This window comes from Calonectris borealis, chromosome 6 (assembly GCF_964195595.1).
Source record: "Calonectris borealis chromosome 6, bCalBor7.hap1.2, whole genome shotgun sequence".
NCBI classification, from domain to species: Eukaryota; Metazoa; Chordata; class Aves; order Procellariiformes; family Procellariidae; genus Calonectris; species Calonectris borealis.
Genome location: NC_134317.1, coordinates 24,720,042 through 24,742,586, shown reverse-complemented (window position 1 = coordinate 24,742,586; position 22,545 = coordinate 24,720,042). Strand labels below are relative to the sequence as shown.

The following is a 22,545-nucleotide window of genomic DNA, read 5'->3' as shown; positions in this document are numbered from 1 at the left end:
CTCGCACATGATCTGATCTTGCTCACCTTACTCAGACGTAGTTCCAACCAGTATGGGATTGCTGGCACTTGTACCTAAACAAGGAATAAAATATCTCATCCATTATACAGCAGAGAAGCTGCTTCTATTTTATAATCGCCCAGCAAGTATGCACAGACTCCGATCTGTGGCTATATTTGGCATCCAGATATTCCTGATGTGGAATATATCACCCACAGGAAGAATGCAAGAAGTGGACTAAAGTTCCCACTGGTTGGGACTTATTTTCCCTTTAAAAAAAAAAAAGTAAAAGGGCATGAGCTTTGGATAGGATGCCCCTACTATAAAATGGTGCACGGCTCTTTTGTCTCCAGTGAAATCATGCCAATATATACTCCTGTATTATCCTGCTTGTAGCTAGCTCCCTTTCTGTTTTCCACCTAATCACAAGTTTTCAGTCTTTCCAGTATGAAGATTCAGAACGTAAAGGAGAGAGAAGCTAAGCAGAAGTAACAGCTTGAAACTGTATGGCCTGTGTCAGATGAAAAATTGCTCTTGTCAATGAATATTGGTTTTGTGGCTTCAAATATGTGGATGTTGTGGTAGGTCATGACTTCTAAGGTGTAGATTTGTTTAGCTTTGTTCGTGTGTACATATATGTATGTGTGTGTATATATATGTACACAAATGCTGATGGGAAGTTTGAATATAAAGTATTATTCAGATTTAAGTGTGATCTTTCAAAAATAGTTGATGTTTTCTACTGAAATAACCGAGTATATAAAAATTCTTCATCAAATTGTTCATACCTGAAACTTTGTAAACTTTAAGACTCATGCTAATAGCTAAAGACAAATTGCTCAATAATAAATATCTTTTAATATCACCATCATAGCAATGCTCATATATTGAAAAAGGTACTTGAAGACCAGGCATGCCATTGGCGAAGTATTAACAAACACTGCTCCAGAACAGCTAGGCAGATTTTACTGGGCAAAAAGTGTTGAAAATACTCTTTAGAAGGAAAGCATACATTGTTTCTTACGTTGGTGGACCTGTTGAGTAATCCCATATTCTTTGATCAGGTCAAAGAGAAACTGTGTCTCCAGCTTATTGTATAAAAAGCTACAAACTAAGAAATTAGGTTTTATGTGAAATTAAGTATTGTAAGCAATGACCAGTGCCATTCCTTTTAATAAAACTTCCTTTTTGGTTCCTGAGAACATATTAAGGTTATTAGAAATATCTCTAATGATATGAAGAGACTTCCACAAAGATGGAGTTCTCCTTTTAGAAATATATCTTATGATATATATCGTAATACATGTGCAGTGCAGAACTTTTCTTTAGGAGTCTGTTAATGTCTATATTATTGGGCAGGGAGGACAAATAACTTTCTGAGAGCAAGGTTTGTCAGTTCAGCAGTTTTCACTCAAGTCAAGACATACGTAGGCGTTTCTAGGCATATTACATTTTCTTAGTAATGGCTTTTATTTATGTGACTGTCCTCTGAAAGGGTAACCTGTGGCTAAAACCAAGGGTGATAGCTGGAAATGTAATGTCTCATATGCACGTAGCTGTGTAAAGGGTTTTGTCCCAGAGTTTGTTGGTTTTGGTTTGGTTTTTTTTCCTGGTTTCAGACAGGACTGGAGCAGTGTGAAAACCCTTCATCTTCCACACACAAGTGACTACAGAGAGGGAATTTGCCAGAAAATTTTTGACCATCAGGTTTTGTTCATGTCCTGGATGAAGGACAAGGTAGATTCTCTGTTTTATCTGGTATGATTCTCCCACCCCCAAGGAATGTGTTCATATTTCATAGTTCTGAAGAAACGTAGTGAGCAACATTAAATATTTACATCTCTCTACGAAGTCGCATGGATGCCACCAGGATACCTAGCTCTACATCACACATGCTCTAATTCACCCCAAACACCCGCTGTTTACTAATCTTCAGCCCCCGTCTGTGCTGATAATGAGCAAGAGGAAATGGAAACAGCAGGGATTATATGCTACTGAGAAGTCCCAGTTTCCATGCCTGGTTGTAATTCTTTCAACAAACTCTTGCCGACTGTGCTCCTGCTTTGAAGTTTGAACACCTCTGTATTAGGGCTTGGCTCTGGTGATTTGGCAAACAGATTTGGTTGGGTGTTTTTTTTTTTGTAGTTGCATTTTAGCAGCTCCACAGGATGGTTTACTCTTGCACTCACAATTGTTGTGCCAACGTGAGGTCAGGAGCCGTACAGATTGTTTTGCCCAATCACTGAGATGTTAATTGCTCATATTTGCTGGTGACAGGTACCAGATAGAAAACAGTCCCCACCATATCCACTATTCTCTGTGTGTGTGTGTATAGTCTCAGCCATATCGGTGAAGGGGGTAAGTTTCCCTATAATGAATAAACGGGGCTCGTTTTTATAAGGCAAGTGGTATGTGTGGGTTTTGAATGCTGGGATTCAGCATGCTCCGTTAGCCTGGATCACCATGTCCAGTATACTCAAATGTGTGGATGTAGGGTAATGCACGTTTCTAATCTAAACCAAAAACTTCAGAACCCGTGATTGCCTTTTTATCCCCATAGCACAGGACAGCAAATTATTTGTGTAAATAGCTTTACAACTGTGTCTATTAACATCCCTGTGTAGCTTATCTGTCAGGCCACAGAGCAACTTGTTATTGCTGGCGGGGTGGTCCTTCATCCATAAATCAAACGCGGTTTGATCTCGTGGCAAGTGAGGGGAAGTCGATTTATGGTCTTAAAAACAACTTAAAAACTTGTGCCATCCGCGGGGTTACTAGCACATGTCTCCATTAGGTACCCAGGTGTACATCAGGAAGAGCTTCAGCTATGCTTTCCACTCAGACGATAAAGAGATGGTTTTGTCTTGTGTATATACAAGGTGAGATACAGCATTAGTTACAAGCAGTTGGCTTATCACATAAGATTACTGCTGAAAATCCCATCGAGGCTTCAGTCCTCTGGAAGGTGCCAGTCAACAGATGCCTCATCTGTGACAAGGATGGAGAAATAAGCGGTTTGTTTACAGAGGACAGAATTTATCAGGCTTCAGATGTTTCCCTTCATGTCTTAATGGTCCGTGGTCAGAGCTGACAGATCCTCTGGTGTCCATGGTGGCTCAGCAAACCCCGCTGTGCGAGAGCTCTGTGGACACGGCGAGTCCCCCCGGTGTCACGCAGCTGCCTTTGCTGTCCCCGCAGTGCCTTCTCCATGGCCCCGCTGAAGGGCACGCCGCTGCACTCTGAACTTGGCCGAAGCAACACCCTGGGAGGCTGTTTTCCTTGGGCGTAGCTTAAAAGCGTCCGGGAGACTGCTGCGAGTTACCTGCTGGGCAAACAAATTCCTCCTGTCTTGAACAACCCCAAGTATCTGGGGGGATATAAAAGTACATTTGCCCCACCAGCAACTCCAAGCACAGCTCTGGCACGGCGCGATATACGCGGCTCGATCCTCACACGGCGGTTGACACATTAGAAGTGACTTCGTAAACGTAGCCCCTTCTTAAAATGGAGAGAAATAACCCGTCTCTTGTGAGGGATTTGGGCTGTCTGAAAGCCCCTGGGCGAGCAGCTGGGGGGAGGACAAAGAGGCAGTGTGCTGAGAGCAAACATGGCCGCCTCCTGAACTCTTCAACTTCCCCTCGGCGCCTCTGAAGCTCGGGGTCCAGCATATCGTGTCTCTGCACGCTTACCGAGGGGAAAACGCTTAAACTGCGTGCATCTCGCAGTGCTCTCGAGTGTCTTCCAGTGTAAATAATACCTTGGCCATTTGGCCCAAAACTTTTCGTGGGGGCAGAGCAGGTGCATCTGCGGACATGTGTTTGCACATGCAGCCCTGCTGCAGCCGCAGGAGCTCAGACGTGCACGCGCAAGCAGGCGCCTGTGCGTCCAAAAAGAGCCTGATGCAAAAGCATCCATTTTGTGGCCTGCCCTTTTTTTCAGTCATGCGTGTATTTCCTTTTGTGTGGGTATCCTCTGTATGTTTACACTTAAAACACTTTTATCTCTTACTAGATGGGTGTGATTTGTTCAATACTTAGCTGCTGAAGTTCCTTGAATTGGAAAGGTTTGTGCTGCTCTCACCTCGTCAGCCTGCACGGATCCTCTCCTTTCCCGAGCTTGTCCCTTTATCCAGCAACTTTTTATACTGTGTCTGCCCGCTTCCAGGGGCGGTAGGGCTGTCCTTGTGCAGTTACTCTTGCCTAAGCACAGAACTTGGCAGCCGGCGACCCCGGCAGCAGGCACGTGCTGCTCTGCGAAATCCTGCTGTTTGTCGCTGCCTCTCTGCCAGAGGTCACTGCTCTTGCACCTCTGTGGGTAGGAGGGATCCTCGAAACCATTGCCACTCGATTTCCAGTGGGATCAGTCAGATTACTTTAACCCACTGATAAAAATTATCGGAGCTAATTTGGCTTGTTTGATGGTAGTAAACTAGCGAGCGGTGGTGGGAAGCCCCGAGGCAGCAGACGGGGAGGTAATCCCTGGCTGGTGGTCACCGGGAGGCTGCTCACAATACTGATGGCATCTGGCACAGTTTAATTCAAAAGATGACAGTTTTAGTGGAAACCTCTTAATTTACATAGAAATTACATAGAATGCATCAACCAATGGGCAAAGACGACGGTCGCGTTGGTTTGCTCTGGGCCTCTCACTGTAAGCTGTGGTTTTGTGTTACAGCCTGGGTAGCAGCAGAGCCAGCTTCATGCTAGCAGTCGTCCCCTGCTGCCTGAAAGTGAGAAAAAGAAAAAAAGCTAATCAACCTTTGAACGCTAGATCAGTTCCTCAATACGGTCCATGTCACAGGCTGTGGAACCACTGTGCCAACACACCTGAGAAAGCCGTGGGGCACGGTGGGAGAAAGGAATGGCGGTGGGAGGACAGCCATAAACGAGTGTTGCTGCTGAAAGCTTTGCATCCCAAATGTGCAGCATCACTGTCTGTTTGTTCACTCTCTTCCCACCTTCGGGTTCTTCACACCCCCGCTTAGGTGCAGCTAAATCCAATCAGAGCCCCAGCACAGATGTTTGCAGTCAGTCTCCAAGGGAACCCCTCTGGCTGTGCAGCCCAGCCACCTTCACTCAGTCCTTGCCAGGCTGATCAGTGCCCCAGGCATTGGCTGTTGTTCTTTCAGCTCTCACTAAATAAAGGGACGTTTAATTGATATCTCCTCCGCCCCCCCAGCCTAATTGAAGGGTGTTTAACATGCTCCACAAGAAGCATCTTCCAGCAGAGCAGTATCTCCTTGCTGACCCTGGTAAGACCATTCTGCCTCTCCTCTGACATGATAGTCTTCAAACTTTATTTCCAGGCTGTGTCAGCATTCTTGGTGTTGGTACCACTTAGGATTAGATTGCCTTTCCAAAATTCACGTGTCTTTAAAAAAAATTCTGCTAAAGCACCACCTATTGACTAATCCTGTAAACACATTCTTCTAATCCAGCACTTTACTGTCCTTCCTCTTGTGACCTATGTTCAGGCCTGTTTGTCCCATCACTAGAGGACAATGTATGGGTGCACACTGCTACAACTGAGAAGAGAACCTCTACTCTTCTGAAGTCATAAATTATTTTTCATAGGACTGAAACTGCTGTGAAAGCTGTTTGCCATGTTCAAAAGAAAAATATATCTGAAAATTGCTGATAACTGCATCTATTCGAATACATCGATTCAAATTGAAAATTTGATTAAAAAAAATCCTTGAACTGAAATTTCCCACGCCTGCAGCGTAATTGTATTCTCCACTATTGCATTTGTTTCCTCTTTAAAAGAAGAGGAGGGGCCCTGAGCATACTGTAACAGAATCACATTCAGTGTTTGTTTGGTATTAATACAAAGAAATAGTATAAAAAGGTCCATTGAATCATGGAGTGACTCAGAAGGCAATAGAGAAGGGCTCTTTGGCTATGCAGAAATGTCAGTGGTTCAACATGAGAGTAGAAAGCTCTTAAACATGCTGTAAGGTACAGTTAGTTTCTTCATCTGGTTTTAAAAAGTAAGCGAAGCGACTCTAGCAAGGTGCGGTGAGGAAGTGTGGTGTCACATGCAGCTCCACAGGAAACGAGATTGAAGCTGCTGAGGAAGTTCAGAACCGGGTGACCTCCAACGGATTCAAATAGCACAGGTTAGTCCTCTTAAAATGTCTCTTTAACCGTCCTACCGGGGTCCTGCGTACGTATTTTCACAGATTTGTGGCGGGGGGAGGGGGGGGCATAAGAAGTGGTCAGTATGGCACTTGTGTAGCAGGTAGCGAGCAACGGGGGCTTTCACAGCAGGACCTTACGGCGCAAAAATAGGAAGCTCTTCTGTGAGTTAGCTTGGTTTGTGAGAAGCTTGGAGCCTGCCTTGCTGTACAACAGCAGTGTGGACCTGAGTCACGTTAGAAGTGTGAATGAAATCTTCTCAGTCTTGTTAAGACTTTCATATAATGAGCAAAAGGCTGGATTTTTCATAGAAGTGTTCAGTGTTAATAAATACCAGAAAGTGCTTTTCCAAGCACAGGTTAAAGCTATTGACTATAGTGAGAACTTCACTTTGTTTGTTTTGGCTGTACCAAGTATATAGCTGTTCTGTTTGATCTTACTGGTGTAGTCTCTTGTTACGGTTTTCTCTCATTCCTGGTGATTCCTGTTGAGGAATTCCATCCCAGCTTTCCTGTGCTGGAGGGTTTTGGCTTGAGAATGTGCCGTATCAGGAATGAAACGGCACCAGTTTGGTGCTGGAGAACTTGGGAGCTCTCAGAGGGAGGCTGTACATACATCAGAGGGAGGATGTACATTTTGTATTGCTGCACAAAAATACATGTGTTACTTTTAAATATTACTAGGCAATTGTGATTAATTAAAAATTTTGAATGCAAAGTTGGATTGAAAGTTAAAAAGGAAATAAACTTTAGCATGATAAAATGTAGAATATTGTAGTAGCGCTTAACAGAGTCTGAACTAAAACTAAATCCCAGCGTGGGGCGCACGTGGCGCTGGGAGAGCGTGGGGAGAAGAGGAGGTGATGGCTGGCAGCGGCGGTGGATGGCAAAGGTGCTTGCTCCATGCAGAGACTCCCTGGCTTGCTAGGGGAGGTCACAGCTTGCCAGGCGGAGGGGCTTGGACAGTGGAAGTGGTCGTGATCTAGCACGAAATGCAGCTGTTGGGGATGACAGATGCTGTACCAAGGGCATGCCAGAGATTAAAATCAGAGATTTGAGTGTTGGGCAGGTATTCCTAAAACTGTCCATACTTCTTCCCAAATCTTTTTAAAAACATTTCCCTGATTCTATAGAAAAACAGACTAAGTTGCACTGCTGTTTAACCCTCCTCATGCCGCCTAGTGCATTCATCCTGATCTCAGCGTAAAAACATCTACACAAAATGAAGGCAGTGGCTGAGGAAGGACCAGGCTGCGCGAGCGGGGAGGTCCTCACCTCCTCCTGCCCGGGGAGGTGGATGCTGGGTCTGGCTCTGCCACGGGGCGCTGAGGGTCTCAGCAATTTGGGCATAGCAGGGCCCCGTTTCTGGCCGTTTGCAGCTCTGTGGCTGTCACTCTCTGCAGCCTTGCAAAGCTTGCTCTCAGGTTTTGAGCTTTGGAGTTTCACGTGCAGAAGGCTCTGGCCTTAGCTGGGTTTCTCTGCTTCTGTAACACTGGCAAGTTTTGCAAAGAAAACCAAAGTTCTGCCCAAAGTCGGCCTTTCTGCTTTATTAGGGTTTATAGCCTTCACCAGAGCACTGTGAAACTCAATTCTGTTTAACTAAGAATGTGATTTAAAACCAATTTAGTAAAATCCCACTGCAGACATTTTCATTTCAGCCTAATCCTGCCTTATAGCGGCTCATCTCAAATAGATTAGGAGTTGTTTTAAGCTAAGTATAATGGCTCGTAAATAATATATTTGAGCCTTCACGCAGTGGCTTGCGCCAGGTGTTTGAAATTGAATCGAAAAATAAACTGATACACTTTCCTAAATAAATAAAGCCTAACACTTTTACTTTGCTACCAGGAGTGAGCACAGGCAACCAGTACTGAAAGAGGAGGGAAAGAGCGGGAGAGGGTGTAGGAGAGGGGGAATTTCTGAATGGGCCTGTTCCACCAGCTTGCATTATGAAAACCAGGGAAAGAATGTTTCTTTCCCTAACAAATTAAAAAGGAAATCTGCAAAAAGAGGAAAGGGAATAAAGAGTATAGACTAAACAAAAGGAAATAAATATGGATTGGAATGAGAAAGAAGGAAACCAAAAAAAGAAAATAGTAAAAAATGGAACCAGATGGGGACATATTCTGTGCTCAGGGAAAAAACCCTTCTCTTTTACTGAACTCCAGAAGGAAGAGAGACTGTGTGTATGTGTTTGCACATATTCATCACATCTATGGAAGAAAAATTCATTTTTCTGTTTTTTTTTTTTTTAATTATTTCATTGGTTTCTTTCCCTTGGGCAGTATTAGTATAAAAGTTTGTAAGTTTGAGAGAGCTTCAAAGTTAGATGAAAGCAACTTTAAAGTATCCTTAATTCTGCAAACAAACAGAATAAACCACTCAGAATGCCACTTTAGTTGCTGGCCAGTTTTGCTCCCCAAAAGCTACTCAGCTGCATGGCTCTGTTGACTTTGTGTCCACTGTGCACTTGGATCCACGGCACAGGGTTGTCCTACTCTCTGCAAGGGAAAAAATAGGAGTTAAGATGTGCAACACCAACTAATGCAAACCTGAACTGCATAGGCCAGCTTCAGAGAGTTTATAGGAGGATCCCCTTGTGGGTTTCATTTTGCCACATAGTGTATGCAAAGGTTTCATACCAGGGACGGATTGGAGTCTTGAGACTTTGATCTCTCAATAGAAGTAAATCCATAAAATGCTGAATGGTTACTGTTCTTATATTTTATTTTAGATTGACTGGATTGTTAAAGACATTTTGTTGTTTTAATATTAAATACATCAAATGGACAAGGGTATCTTTTGCTGGACATTATTTGCAGCACGTCTCTGTCACGTCTTGCTGCCATGCCCTCCCTCTTCCTTCCCCCCACACACTTGTATGCAAGTTCTGCAAATCATTTCTGTAATTAACTGTTAAAAGCATCTAGAGATTGAAGGATGTTGGTTTTACTTTTGTTTTGTTGATTTGTTTCAGCTTTTGCATGCATTTTTCTCTAGCCGAAACTATAGAGACCTCCTTATTACAAAGCTGGCTCTTTTAAGAGGAGCAACTGTAGCAGTGGATAACTCCATTCAGTCTTACCGCCACATCCATCCACACAGGTTTTTAGGCTTTTCTGCTTTCATTCCACCATTTATACTGGCTTTTACTATGCTATGCTGAAGTCAGGGGAATTATCTTAAATTTGTTTGAGAACAAATTGGGCCCTTTGGCCTCAGGGACTGATATGGAGAGCACAGTCAGTGTATTTTCCTGTTCTGATTCCTCTTTAGATGGAGGCAGGCTGCTCTTTACATGCTGCCAGTTTCTTGTGCAGAATTTCTACTTGCACAAGGAAATGCATAATAGATACGTACCCAGGCTCCGTGGTCCCCAATGTTTCGGTTTTGCAATTAATAGTTCTTCTTTTTTTTCTTTTTTCCTTGCAGGAATATGCAACTTGGAAAATGTTATTGCGATCTAATTAACTTCAGCAAGTGTATTCTGGACTGAATTTGCCAGGCCTCCTATTCTGTGCAAGCATCTCTCCTGCTGGTGACGAGGTACAGAGCCCACGGGGTTTGCACCGGGAGAGGGATGGGAGTGGGGAGGAGTCACTGTGTGAGCAGCAGCCCAGGGAAACATGTCTCCAGCGTGTGTCAGCCCTGGCCCATAACAGCCACAAGGCACAGAGCCATCTCATGTCTTGATTTGCAGTGTGACAATATAGGAGTCATTCTCCTCTAGGGCAGGATTAACGGCAATGCCAGTTTACTGACATGCGCTGATGTGGCACACCTTTCCTAATGTCAGATTTAGGTGCCTTCGGTTACATCAAATTTTCTGTCAAATCCACAAGCTTTTAACACGCGCAGCAGGGTTTTTTTCATTCCAGTAGCACAGGGCTAACAGTGGAGGGATTTAAGACTTCACAAGTAGGTCAGGAGACGTAAGATATGATTTGACCAGGCACTGTGAATTTGTAGTTGTCCTGACTTAGAGCAAATGACGTTACACTTGAAAACTGCACAGTGAAGGCTGCAACTTTCAGAGTTTGGTGCTAATGAAAAGAAATAGTATGAAGAGGTCCACTGAGACACATAGTGAATCAGAAAGAAAGAAATAACAGCAAGTATACTTTTTAATTTTTTTTTTTTTATTGCAGCAGAGGGTTACACAGAAAGCACGTGCTTTAGATAGGCTGCAACGTGCTGACCTAGAGCTGGAGCAGTCCAGCAGATCAAATATTATTTCCTATCTCAAATGCACTGTGTTGTAAGCCCTGACTGTGGCTTCTTTGTGATTAGTGGGCCGGGTAGAAACTGATGTTGGGAGGGTCCCAGAGGCACTTGGGATTTTGGTTCTCTGCAGACATGAGCACAAAACCATTTTGGGCTTCTTCTTGATAGGGTCTATTGCTGGTCCATGTGGGTTGATGCTTTGGTGTAGTTTCAGCAGTGCGCTTGCTTTGGAAACCACAGTCTGGAGAAATCTGGGTGCTGGGCTTGGGAGATGTGAGAGGGAAGAGATAGCCCTAGGAGCAGACAAATGTCTTGCTTCATTCGTGGCTCCACAACTCATACCAAGCATGATGAACTGCTGCCAGGATGAGGATCGGTGCAAAGCCTAATATTTGGAGAGTTATTCCACATCAGAGGACCAAAAAAGATGGTACTGCTGTGTGATCAGTAGCCAAACACACCTGTTTGGACACTGCGGGTTAGAAAGGATGGCCTGTTTACCGGAGGGACACGCATATACGGGAAATATGAGTATTTTTAAATTGACATTTATATTTTATTTCAAATCAGTAAATTGGATGCTGTAAAAGAGCACACAATGCAATACTGAGATAAAGATGGTGAATTGTGTCACGCTCGCCCATTTCAAATATGATATGGGATTACGGAATGTCCTAGGAACAGCAGTAATGATGAGAGATGGACCAAATACAGCCCGTGAGGAAAGACTGGAGGAAATATGATTGCTTAGCCTAAAGAAGAGAAGATCAGAGAGGCATGTAAACAGTTTGCAAATAGCCATGAACAGAAAAGGAATAAATTATTCTGCACATCAGTTGTAAACAGCATGAGAAATAGCAAATGAAATTACAGCAAAGGAGGATTAGATTAGATACTGGGAAAAGCTTCGTTAGCTGTAAGGCTAACAAGTAGATGACTGAGGGATATTGCAGAATTTACATCACTGGAGATTTTTAGGGAGAGAAGAGATAAATACCTGACAGGAATGATATAATCGATAGTGACAAAGGGGAAGGGTAGATGCCCTCTTCCAGCCCTGCTGTCTATTGTTCTGTATTTCGGTCTCCTTGTCGACAGTGACTTTAATTTTTTCTAGTTGTTGATGAAAGCTGAATAGTTATTTTAAAGGCAATAAACACTTCCATATGTGTGGTACAGCATATCCCGTATTCCACTTTTCGGGGAGGGAAGGTGGCATGCTGTTCCTGAGTTTCCTGAGGAGATTTTGCTCTTCTAATTTGGGAGTCAACAGATAAAATGAGTGCATTATACTGTGCACTGTGGGAAAGTATTGAGTTGTTATCATTAGCAACTGGCAAGGTAATGACCAGGTCTGCTCCTGGCGTAAGAGGGAGATCTGAAAAGGCAGCTGTGCTGCTTTCTCAGGTGAATAGTTGTGGGATGACAGTAAACGGCTCATTTTTATCATGAATCTCAAAACTCTGGTACTAATGGCAAACTTCGTATTCACGCTGGCTGTGCAAAACCAGTTTGGTCTGCATTGAACAGCGTTTCTTAATAGAAAATTTTGGTGGATCAGGTCTTGCCTGAAGCAGCGTTTGGCTGCAGAGTTCAGGCTTTGTTCACACAGCAGCCCTGGTGCGGCCGTACCAGGCGCAGAAGCAGGGCTTCTTCTCTGCACGGTGGTGCCTGGACCAGCACCACCTGTAACCAGCCCTCTGTGAGCCAGCCTGCTTGCAAGGGCCTTGGCAGATAGAGAAAAAAACAGTGATCCTTGCACGATCATTTGTTTGAGGACTGCTAATCATCAGGACTGCAGTTTAAGAGAGAAAGTAGACTTCATGAGAGTAATGATGTCTTATGACCCGATAAAACCAATGCAAAGCTTCCTTTCAGCTGTGGGTTTGATCCAGATACAACAGCTTTCTGAGTTCGGAAAAAATTTTCTTTTTATCTGGAAGCTTGTGGCCTCAGATTTGACGTGGTTTTAACTCTCCGTTTACCAATTCTGGTTTTGAAAGCAGAGATGTTAGAAGTCGTATCTCAGTCTGCCATATGCTAAACTTAGTCTTCAAACTTACTTAAAATAAATCCAGTTTGGTTTTGCCCTTGCAAGCTAGCCAAACCGTTCAGCCAGTTTGATCAGGATTTCAGCCGTATTTACAGGATTCAGCAGATGTGATGCTAACTTTAGCTAGGGTTTAACAACTGTGACAACCACTCTTATTACAAAGAAATCAAAGGGGAAATTGGCTGCCACCCTCCAATACCTGCTGTTTCAGGGCACCTGCACTGAGCACTCCAGCCTGCAGTGACCGACTTGTTTTCTCCTCTGAGCTTTTGGTAGATTGGCATTAGCAAGGAGAAATTTGAGCAGTCCTGTGGAGTGAGAGGACTTGCCGATGAATGTTCTAAAGAGGAAATGCAAGTGTTGAATGATGGTATATGGCTGCTTTTGGTTTTGTGGGTATGTTTTTTTCATGGAAGTGGTATGCTATACATACTTTTTCTTTTTAGATTAAACAGCACCAACCTACTACTTTTTATGCAAAAAGCTGCATTTGGAGTACCAGCAGGAACTTAGCTACACCTGCTGTCTTGCATGGGGGCAAATAACCTCCAAAACCAGCTGCTCCATGGGCTCCCAACGAGCTCCTGCACGGCCTGTGGAGCAGGCTGTCTCAGAGCTGCCAGCTAACACGAAGATGCGATGCTGGCTGGGCACCGCTTCCAAAAACCTGGCAGGAATCAGGAGCCGCTGCCGGCCCCGGAGCAGCTGGCCGGGGCACCTTGTCTATCCTCGAGCAATTGCTTGCAGCTCCCACCGAGTTCAGGCAAGACATGGATTTGTCCCTCTTAGCGTATTCACCTGCCTAGCACGTCTGCCCAGGTCTGACCTACGCAATCAGCTAGATATGACCTCATGTGTGATGTCACTACAGTCCCCTGAGCCCCCTGGTAAACCTGTGCCCTCCACATGACACATTGCCTTTGGCTACACTTGCTGCATGGAAACATTTGCTTGTCAAAGGTGGAAAATGGTTGGAGATAGAAATATTTAAAATAAAATGCAGATAGCTGAATGGAATCGCTTGGTTTTGACTAACAAAAGCTTTCTTTTAATGTGTGTGGACTCGACCAGCTTCACAAGTAGAAACTGGGGGGGCTGCACGTTTCCTCAGGTCCAGCCCGGGTTGCTGCAGTAGGCAATGCGGCTGTGCTGTTGTCCTTCTCAGGAAGGCGACGCAGGACATGCCGCCTCTTTGCGTAGGGGAAGATGGACTAGTTCTTCTGCTAAGCCGCGAAAGACTTTGCCCTGCCTATTTTTTTGGCAGAATCCATGAATAATCATTCTTTCCAGCTTCTCTTCTTCTCTCGCTAGCTAAGTGCTTGTCATGTGCAGCTGTAAAAAGTTGTTTCCAAAGAGAAATAAATTGGAGCAAAGACTTCTGTAATCGGAGACGTGGAGGAAAGCAGAAGGGCGTTTTCACTTTGTTGTCCTTGGTTGCTTTTGGTTTGATTTGTGCCATGCTTTAAACTAGTCCCCTATACAGGACTTCGGGCCCCCTTGCTTGTCCGTATTTGTGTCCTCGCAGTCTTAGCTCTAGTGGCACCGACTCGCCCCGTGTCCCTCCTGGGACCAGGGGATGATCAAGGCAGTCAGGAGTCAGTAAGAGAGCCCTGTGCTGGGCCAGCAGCGCCATGTCAATACACTAGCGAAGCTATGAAAACATAGGCCTCTGGCAATAGGATTTAGATGCCTAAGCTGGAAAATTTCTGTTTGGATATCAAAGTTAATGATCGCAGTTATAGTTTTTCATGACATTTTTATTGAATAGCTTTTCTAATTAAAACCTTCAGTTTATCAAAACCTTTTTTTTTTCCCCCTGAGATCAAAGGTGAATTTGGCAGAAAATTTAAATTTCAGAAATTAGAAAATTCTAAAATAATCTTTTAAAAGAAATTTAAAATACCTAAAGCAAATGTAGGCTCTGCTGAAATTTGCGCTTCTAAGAACAAAACAGTTTTGGGTATTTTTTAATTCCTGATTAAGATAGAAATCTCTTCATGTCTCAAACTTTGACAGGACATAAAATTAGTTTCCCACTTCTCTCTATTTTTTTTTCCCCCAAACCCACATTATTAAATCCCGTAGTATACCAACATACACAAATTTTAGTGCCTCTCCAGGCAGAACAGGGAATCTAAATTCCTAGACTGAGTTAGTCCTTCATATAACATTAGAATTGCTTTGAGTTTAAAAGAACCACAGACTGATGCAAAACAGAACTTGTACCTTGCCATCTATTAGATAATTGCCAAAAGAAGTAGGGAAGCTAAATGAAATCTTCAGAAGCTATCTTTGCTTATAGGGCTTTCAACTGGACAATGAAAACCTTAGATTAGGTATGGACAGCTTAACTATGTGCCCTTACTGTAGGTGTTTAAATTGGCATCATCTGCTGCAGATGTGTACTGTGTGCTCAGATGCATATGTGCAAATTTCATAGTCCCAGTACCAACGCTGGAGTCTTCAGCTAAAGTGCCAGGTGTAAAATCCGAACCCTCTGTTTCAATGTTATCTCACCTATATTTCATAAATATCTATATTTCATAAATATCAAGTCCTTCTGCAAAAGTAGATGAAACCCCAAGATTTATGTAAAAATGGCTTTACAAAGATATTTTGAGTTGAATTTTTGTTGTAGCTCTACTCTAGCAAATGAAATAAAATGTAATTTTATGTGGTTGGTCAATCTCCGCTTGGCTTATAATGGTATAAATATGAAGAATATTAGTATTGCCTGGATTTTACTCTTTGCATTTTGGCAGCTTATTTATGAAATAATTGAAACATCTCGTAGCTGTACCTTTCTTTTCCAAGTGACTTTTGCCATTTTTTCTTGCCAAAAGGCAGCGTTGGAAATACTTAACAGAAAAATTCATCCTTGTATTACTCAGGATGTTTTCCAGATTGGACCAAATGGAAATTGTCAGTGATAGGAACAGTGCATGAGCACCGTGGGTGACTTGCACACATGCAAACTCAGATGCTGAAGGCTAAGGTCTCTCCCGTTATACATGGAGAGGTATTCAGTGCACTGAGGGTTAGATTTTCTACTGCTTCACAAAGAGCCAAACTAAATCCAAACAGAGGAGGCAGAATTTCAGGTCTGTCCTTCCACTGCTCTGGCTGCGAATGGGAGGCTGAGATAGCAGCCACCAGGGCGTCAGGCTCCTTGCCTGGGGATCTCTCTAAACACCAGTCCACCAGTTCCACCTCCCTCACGTCGTTTCGATTCAGGAGGATAATCTGGAGCTCATCTCCAAGCCTGGCCAAAGAGTGAGGGTATCTCCAAGCACCCTCCTGCCTTTGCTCCTCCGCCCATCCCTCCGGTTGGCCCCTGGCTTGGAGGTGACCTTCTGCAGGGCGGTCACCAAACCACTAATTTGCTTTGGAGCTGCTCTTCCCAAGAGCCTAGAGCAGGAGATCCTCTGCACGGTTTCTACACATATTTCCATCTTTAGGTAGCAGTTTGTTTTCTCCAGCAGCTGGTCTTGGAGGTGGGAAGTGCTGGTCAGCTCAGAATGAGGCATGTGGTGGATTCAGTGGTTCAGTATCGCCGGAGGAAAAGACAATTCTTCGTCTTCCCTGCTAGTAGTCTGCTTTGGCCCTAGAGCTTCAACTGGCAGCCCTCGTCATTTACCATGCCGATTCACATTACTACTTTTGGACCATATCTTCCTCTGGTAGAAGACTTAGTAGGTCTGGAGTGAAACTAGAGCAGTTCCTATCAGTTCCTAAGGACAGCTGATACATTTTTTACTTTTATTAAAAAATTAGACTTTTAAAATTAAGCTTTTCTTGCTGTAGTAATAAAGGCAGTGGATCAACACAGTTAATATGGGTATGTTATAAAATCTATGTTTTTTAAAATAGAGAAAAAGATGGTCTGATTGAGTAGATTTTATATATGATACAAAAAACTAAACAATATAGAGATAATGGCAACCTTCCATCTGCTTTACTTAATGGTTATCTGGTCTGTTAGTTTTGTACAAGCCATCTAAAGATAGTTTTTGAGTTGTCTTATTGGACAATTTTTAATAGCAATAATGTCTTGCTTCCTCTATCTGTTTCTCTGAAGTAAGTTGCAGGAGAAGTTTCTTGCTGGATTTCAACCAGGCAAATAATCTGGTGGTGCAGGAATATAACATTTTGGACTTGTTTTTAATATGGATTAGAACAAGACATTATTTGCCAGTATTGCCTGGGTATTAGGTGGTCGTGTAAATTTGCATGTGAAATAATGTGCTTTCAGTAACACTGTTGCTTTTCTTTGTTGTTTTTAAATCTCAAACCAAAATATTTACAGTAGGATATTTAAGATTAAAATGAATATCTTATCCTTAATTCACCTTGGGTTTGGGGGATATTTTGTATTGCGTTGGAGGCAGTTTCTGAAGTTTTGTAGACCCTTTTGAAAAGATGACCACCTTTTGGCCATAGTATCTGAGTAGTTTGGGGTGAGCTAAGGTTGGCTCCAACATGAAGAAGGGGCGATTGAAGTCCTGGAGTTTGGGGAGGGGAGGGGTTGTTTGCTGAAGCAGACCCTGTGTTTGTTTCGGATTACTTTTTGCCTCCTCTTTTCCCTCCCCTTTATTATTTCCATCCTGATTCCAAAATCTCTTCTGCAGATTTGTTTTTATATTGCCGAGAACCTTTAAAAATAATTACTGAAACCATAGCAGCCCATCTGAAAGCTTTCTGAGACGCAGTATGAACTACACAGCAGGCCAAACCTCAGAGGGCAGAGGCCCTCTTCCAAGCCAGCAAGAACGGATGCTGCGAGTTGCTTTGATTGCTTGTGCAAATGGACACTTTGTCGTCCAACTCCCTGCATGTGCAGACACCCAGTGTAGATTGCCCAGCTTCACGTACCTCAGCGTTTTCGGGCTTTGAAAGTGATATTCATCTTTAATTACTGTAAGCTAGTTATTACTTAAATTATGTAAGAAGAGTTTAATTTTGTAGCTATTCTCAGAGGAGGATCTACGATAAAATACCAATCATAGTAAATACTAAAAACGCTTAAGTATGCAAAGTAATGGCATATTTTTTGTATATTCATTTATACCTCAGTAAGCTGAAAATTTTCCATTGCTTTATTTGCAAACTTGAATTAATTCCTTTGGGAATGTGAATTATAAAAAAGTAATTGTTTTGTAACAGCCCAGCAGAGTCTACAAAGAACTTAACTTTCCCTGACCATGTTACTAAAATAAGCATTTAAACGGCAGATCAAACGCTATTTTATAGCTTTTTGCATCAGAGGTCAGAGAAGGTTTGCGAACACAGGGGATACAAGTCATATGCAGAATGAGTCCTCTTTTAGTACCTAGTCAGTTTGTAAGGTCTGACGTGAGTTTCTGTTCAGTTTGTGGTCTGTGAGCAGGGCACAGAGGGAAAGTTACAGGGAGTTTTTCGATAGGTTGTGGTCCTTTGAGACAGATGACAGTATATCTAGCTGGTTGCTCTCCCCAGGGTCATGAAGCAAGGTGCCAGCAGTGCTGAACACAAGTGATGGCATCTCTGTGCAGACTGTGGCTGTGGTCCTTGCTCCACCACCCTTCTGCATCCAAAAGACAGTGTTGTGGGACCTGACGCCAACCTTGATTGCTGACTGTGACATTCCTCAAGTTCATTACTTATGTGCAAATATGATTCAGTGCCTCACAAATGATCTGGTTTAATGACTAACCCTGAGCTGCAGTGCAAATCCCTGCACAGCAGAGAACATCAAGAGACTTTGCGGGATGTACTCTTCTTAGCCTTTAGTCTGATCATCCCAAATAATTCAAACACTTTCAGCAAAGTCATAAGGTACAATGGGTCTCATCCAGCCCCCTCTGAAAACTGGCCAGAGCCTTTCCACAAACTCTAATGAGAGTAAAATCAGACTCTCCGTCTCCACCCATTTTAGTGGAGGTTTGGAGTCTCAGCACTTTGCAGCCTCAAATCATCCAAAATTAACTTTCAGAATGGAAAATAAGATTTTTTTTTTTTTTTTTCTTTTTAATTAAAATCTCTACCAGACCTGGTTGCCTGTTTCTCACAAAACTGATTTATGGGCCTTGCCGCACTGAAGCGAGGCTTTTATTGACAGTAACCTGGCTCTGAGGTGGTATTCGTTTTTCTGAACTGTCTTTGGCGGAGCAGGCTGCCTTACATTATGCAGATCTGGGGTTGGGTTTTGTTTTGTTTTTCCCACACTCTGGGCAGATCAGTCTTTGATTGCTCCTCTAATGACAGGTATTCAATTTATTCTCTAATTCATGTCAACACCTGGGCTGTAAAAACTCCAATGCACTCTTGCTTGTGTAGTTGCTCTTTCCCTGCTGACTGCCCAGGCCACTTAACTTTTTGTTTGGGCTTTTGATGTGAAATCTGAACTAATCTCTGTGCACTGTAGTTTTTCAACATTCTTATAGGAATATTGCAATATTTACAAGAGAGAGGGATTGGAAAACGGTGTTTTAAATTAATTCCACATGTCTGGCCCTTGTATGCCTCAGATTTCCCCTTTAGAGGTAGTCGCTATTTTAATATTATTTTATAGATGCTGGCTTTAGTAGACCAGTCACAGTTCACTGCAGGTTTAGTAAGACTTAGTTGATTGTGATGAAGAAAACACTTCATGTTAAAAAAGCCTATTTGAATGCTGAAGCCAACTGAATTCTAAACCTACGCCCACTGAGAAGTAAAATACCCTGACAGTGTGTGAGATCCTTGATCCTTTTCTGTATGCCTTTGTTATAGTAAAATGCTTTCGACTGCAGCTTCATGTTGTCCTGTTGGTCAGAAGAGAAAGGTGAATGATGACAGCTTCAGCAATGGAGTTACGCAGGTCACAACGTTATTAATTTAGTGCCCTGGACATGGAGCGGATGCGGTGTGGCGTGTCCTAGAGCTCCCATGATGTAACCCATGACTCCAAACAGACTCTCTTCATCCCAGCTTTAGGATTTGCGGAGGAGAGAAGCTTCTCTCCTTATAGCCACCGCTGTGAAGGGGACCCACAACACACCGGTGGGCAACCATGGTCAGCAGAAGTCCAGCAAAATCCCAGGGCTTGCTCACCAAATTTGGTTCCTATGAATTCTTTCCACGCTGGCTGAAAGTTGCAATAGCGCAAGTGTCCAAAAAAACCATTCAGACTAATTCCTGATCCTTTTTGGCCTGTTGTGCCATAAAACAGTGGAGGCGGGGGGAATCTTCCAGACTTCTGTCAATTTGATTCAAATGGCAGAATTGCTTTCCTGCTACAGAAAGGAAACAAGTGGTCAGACCCGTAGCATCCTCAAAAAAAAACCATGGAGCAATAGGTGGAAAAGCAAAAGGCGGGGATGCTAATACGAACAAAAGTTATTTTCCCATGGTAACAAGCTGGGGGCTCCGAAGGCCAGCCCATGCCTTTCCGCCTCTGGGTCACCAGGTGTGGGGTGTGGGAAGCATCCCTTCCTGCCCTCCGCCTGCCCCTCTGCGCAGGCTGCCTGCCACCGTCAGGCCACCAAGGGCCCTCTCCGGTCGGAGAGCTGAGCAGCGCCGCGTTGTGAGGATGAGCTGGTGGAAAGAGTCCTGCCCTTCAGGACTCTTTCCAACTTAACGCAATGCTTTTTTTTTTTTTCTGATTTAGGACTGAGTAAGCTGGAGGCAATACTCAGAAATCCTTAATTTCTGAACTAGTCTGTTCACCCTACCAACAGCTCCTAGAGCTTAAGACGGCTGAAGTTTTGGGGAGAAAGCTGTGCAGTGAAGCGCATGCTGCTGAACAGCCACATGAGACTGAGTGGTCACCTCTGCAGTAATGAGACACTGGAAAAAGCAGCCGCATCAGAGAGAAGCTCTTGGGCTATGTATTAGGAGCAGTATTTTGTGAACACAAAATGTTCACGGGGAGGAACAGGCAAAGGAATAAGATGGAGAGAGACATCAGGTCCTTGTTCTCCTGGGTATGTTGTCCCTATGAGGAGGGGTTGTCCCTACAGTCTCTCCAGAGCACCGTAACAAGGGTCCCTTTCGTTAGGGCTGCACGCTGAGGCCGCCTCCGGCCTGGGTGAATCCCTCGCTGGCTGCGTTGGGCAGCGTGCCCAGGGTGACAGGGCCTGTGCGTTGTTTCAGACACTCGGGTTGACTAAAGGTGATTGAATACTGCAGGCAGCTGTGCTCTGGGCAGCTGAAGTAAGAGCTCAGGCACAAACAGCTTGGTCCTTAACCATCACTTCTGCCTGGGAGAGAGGGGGAAGCTGTTTGCTGTAGGGCTTTTCTTTGTGGAGGGGTTGGGGGAAGGGCGTTTCATTTTTTGGCAGAGAGGGAAGGGTGGGGAGGGAGCTGTAGGAGGTTGCAGTGTCTCAAGTTGTGTCCTCCTGTCCCGAGGGCTGGGATACAGCCCAGTAACTCTAGATTTCTCTGCTGCGTTTGGCCCCGACCTCCTGCTGAGGAATGACACGCCTGTTTGAAAACACCGACGAGACTCCCTCCCGTGGTGCCTGGCGCAGGGGCTTTGCTCCAGGCGCCATTTGCAGGGCTGAGGTCCCGCTCCCCGGGGCAGGGTCGCTGCGGCGGGGGGCGTGAGCCAACTCTCAGAGTCTGAGCGGACAGGAATATTTCTGTACATCCCCTCTGAAAGCACTGGCTGAAAGAAATTATAGGAGCATGGGTTGGATGGAAGCAATTTCTGCTTTCAGGGAGTCGGAGAGATACTTTCTGCCATAGTGTATTTGCTCTTACATTACCAGCTTTTCTCAAGCCAACATCCAAACACTTCAACTGACCAAAAGCTTTGCTGCTTCTTCCAAATAGTGATTATATTGGTGACTGGAGGCAGTCCTCCAAAGCTAGCCATTGCCTATGATCCTCTGCATGTCTTGAAAAATATGTCACTGAAAAGGAAAAAACTTTTTAAAAACTTGGATTAAAACAACTTTCTGACACCGTAGCAGCCTATTTCTTAGCTGTGATTTTCCATGGATGCAGCACTGCTGGATTTTTGCCATATAACTCCTGGTTGCCTTTGACAGATGAGGTTTGCTGGATGCAACTTGCCGTGGACCACGAGTGCATCTGGCTGTTACTGCTCTTGGCGCCCCGCGGTCGTGTGCTGGCTCAGTGGTCTGACAGTTCACTTGCCACTGACACCCCACAGTAACCTGCTTTGTTACTGTTTTCCTGTGATGGTAAGAAGTAGATTGAAAGTGTTTAGGGGGGTTTAAGACTCTGGGGAATTGCCCAGTGTGCGCTGCAGTCAGTGCTGCCTGCAGGGTCACTGCGCTTGGCTGGGTGCTCGGGGGTGAGGGAGGTGAGCGTGAGGGGGGGAGGAAGATGCCCTAGAGTTGGTAGAGCGTGGGTGCCTGGGATAACACACAGAGAGACATGAAAGCACCTCACAGCATCCTCTCATTTTTTTTGTAAGCAGTCTTGTGCTTTGTTTGCTATTGTGGTTATTTATCTTACTGCTCCTCACTAGCCCCTCAGCACCTGCACCTTTCACATAGCTCAGTTATGTTGTTGTAAGAGGTAGAAGATTAAAACTCTGCAATTTATTGAAAAGGGTGTGTCTAAAACAAAACAGAACAAAAAAATACATCATCTCTCTGCAGCCTATGTAGGGCTGAAAAAGTGTTCACTGTGATACTGGCTTGACATGTGTTTCTTCCCCAAGAACAGCCCCATCCACTCCTGCCAGAGACCTCCAGGCTCTTGCTTTCCTCTTCTCTCCTTTCTTGCCCTTGACCGCAGCAGGATGGCATTGCATCCCCGAAGTTGGTCACTGCCACTGTACAGATGCAGTTCTCTGTGGCAGATCTCCCTGTTATTGCCAGCTCCCGTGTGTCATTCAGGTTGGGGCTAGGTCCTATTCCCGGGCCACAAAGGCCTCACCCGCTTTACGCATGTGCCCGTGAATGAAGGCCGCGAATCATCCATCACCCCTCCGACGGCCGTTCGTGGAGAGAGAAAGGAAGCTCTGACTCGGGATCCGGGCAAGAGCTCTCCGGCATCGCTGGTACCGGCCACTTTCTCTGCCCTGGCATTTTGCGTAGGGGGTGGCATTTTTCGGTCTGGGTGGAAAGTCTACTCATACCACTCATTTCAGGTACTGTGGAGAGTTTCTCTGAAATGCAAAAAGTCCCAAATAAAGTTG

The 22,545-nt window shown here is 44.3% G+C and overlaps 1 protein-coding gene across 3 annotated transcripts in view; it reads left to right on the top strand.

The window, feature by feature from the left end:
* WIPF1 (WAS/WASL interacting protein family member 1) overlaps positions 1 to 22,545 on the top strand; it is a 57,918-nt gene that overhangs the window by 11,960 nt on the left and 23,413 nt on the right. The window contains exons 1-2 of one of the 3 annotated variants that reach the window (XM_075153283.1): positions 6,078 to 6,118; positions 9,569 to 9,682. The gene's annotated coding sequence lies outside the window, so the exon portion shown is untranslated. Of the gene's footprint in view, positions 1 to 6,077; positions 6,119 to 7,932; positions 9,683 to 22,545 lie in introns of those variants that run through there. The other 2 variants (XM_075153284.1, XM_075153285.1) reach the window with 2 other exon arrangements.